The sequence below is a fragment of the Triticum aestivum genome, chromosome 3A (genome assembly GCF_018294505.1).
Source record: "Triticum aestivum cultivar Chinese Spring chromosome 3A, IWGSC CS RefSeq v2.1, whole genome shotgun sequence".
NCBI lineage: Eukaryota > Viridiplantae > Streptophyta > Magnoliopsida > Poales > Poaceae > Triticum > Triticum aestivum.
The window spans coordinates 15,196,675-15,199,259 of NC_057800.1; positions in this window are offsets into that span (position 1 = coordinate 15,196,675).

Here is a 2,585-nt window from a genome sequence, read left to right on the forward strand (position 1 = left end):
TTTCATACGCTCCCTCTACCATCGAGATTGGTATTAAACCTAAATAATTGTTATTTGGTGTTTGCGTTGAGCATAGACATGATTGGGTTACATCTATCGCAATACGGTTATTCATTTAAGGAGAATAATGGTTACTCTGTTTATTTGAATAATACCTTCAATGGTCTTACACCTAAAATGAATGGTTTATTGAATCTCGATCGTAGTGATACACATGTTCACGCCAAAAGATAGTAATGATAGTACCACCTACTTGTGGCACTGCCACGTAAGTCATATCGGTATAAAACGCATGAAGAAGCTCCATGTTGATGGATCTTTGGACTCACTCGTTTTTGAAAAGTTTGAGACATGCGAACCATGTCTATTGGTGTATATGCATGAAGAAACTCCATGCAAAGGGACCGTTTGGACTCACTTGATTTTGAATCACTTGAGACATGCAAATCATACCACATGGGCAAGATGACTGAAAGCCTCATTTTCAGTAAAATGGAACTAGAAAGCAACTTGTTGGAAGTAATACATTTTGATGTGTGCAGTCCAATGAGTGCTGAGGCGTGTAGTGGATATCGTTATGTTCTTACTTCACAGATGATTTGAGTAAGATGTTGAGTATATTTACTTGATAAATCACGAGTCTGAATTATTGAAAGGTTCAAGTAATTTCAGGGTGAAGATGAAAGATCGTCGTGACAAGAGGATAAAATATCTATGATATGATCATAGAGATGAATATCTGAATTACGAGTTTGGCATAGAATTAAGACATTGTGGAAATTGTTTCACAACTAATACAGCCTGGAACACCATAGTGTGATGGTGTGTCCGAACATCATAACTGCACCCTATTGGATATGATGCATACCATGATGTCTCTTATCGAATTACCACGATAGTTTACGGGTTAGGCATTAGAGAGAACCACATTCACTTTAAATAAGGCACCACGTAATTCTGATGAGATGACACCGTATGAACTATGGTTTAGAGAAACCTAAGCTGTCATTTCTTAAAAGTTTGGGGCTGCGACGCTTATGTGAAAAAGTTTCAGGCTGATAAGCTCGAACAGAAAGCGGATAAATGCATCTTCATAGGACACCCAAAACAGTTGGGTATACCTCCTGTCTCAGATCCGAAAGCAATAAGGGATTGTTTCTAGAATCGGGTCCTTTCTCGAGGAAAAGTTTCTCTCGAAGGAATTGAGTGGGAGGATGGTGGAGACTTGATGAGGTTACTGAACCGTCTCTTCAACTAGTGTGTGGCAGGGCACAGGAAGTTGTTCCTGTGGCACCTACACCAATTGAAGTGGAAGCTTATAATAGTGGTCATGAAACTTCAGATCAAGTCACTACCAAACCTCGTGGGATGACAAGGATGCGTACTACTTCAGAGTGGTACGTGATCCTATCTTAGAAGTCATGTTGCTAGACAACAATGAACCTACGAGCTATGGAGAAGCGATGGTGGGCCCGGATTCCGATAAATGGCTCGAGGCCATATAATCCGAGAGAGGATCCATATATGAAAACAAAGTGTAGACTTTGGAAGAACTACTTGATGGTCGTAAGGCTGTTAGGTACATATGGATTTTAAAAGGAAGACGGACAATGATGGTAAGTATCACCATTAAGAAAGCTCGACTTGTCGTTAAGATGTTTCCCGACAAGTTCAAGGAGTTGACTATGATGAGACTTTCTCACTCGTAGCGATGCTAAGAGTCTGTTGGAATTATATTAGTGTACAACATTATTTATGAAATCTTGCAGATAGGATGTCAAAACATTGTTTCCTCGACGTTTTTTTGAGGAAAGGTTGTATGTGATACAAACCGGAAGGTTTTGTCAATCCTGAAAGATGCTAATAAGTATGCAAAGCTCCAGCAATCCTTCTAGGGACTGGAGTAAGCATCTCGGAGTTGGAATGTATGCTTTGATGATGATCAAAGATTTTGGGTTTATACAAAGTTTATGAGAAACTTGTATTTCCAAAGAAGTGAGTGGGAGCACTATAGAATTTCTGATGAATATATGTTATTGACATATTGTTGATCAGAAATGACGTAGAATTTCTGGAAAGCATATAGGGTTATTTGAAAAGTGTTTTTCAATGGAAAACCTGGATTAGGCTACTTGAGTATTGAGCATTAAGATCTATAAGGATAGATCAAAACGCTTAATAGTACTTTCAAATGAATACATACCGTGACAAGATTTTGAAGGAATTCAAAATGGATCGGCAAAGAAGGAGTTCTTGGCTGTGTTATAAGGTGTGAACATTGAGTAAGACTCGAAACCTGACCGCGGCAGAATAGAGAGAAAGGACGAAGGTCGTCCCCTATGCTTTAGACGTAGGCTCTAAAGTATGCTATGCTGTGTACCGCACCTGAAGTGTGCCTTGCCATGAGTCAGTCAAGGGGTACAAGAATGGATCACAGGACAGCGGTCAAAGTTATCCTTGGTAAATAGTGGACTAAGGAATTTTCTCGATTATGGAGGTGATAAAAGTGTTCGTCGTAAAGGGTTACGCCGATGCAAACTTTGACACTAATCCAGATTATTCTGAGTAGTAAACTGGATTCGTAT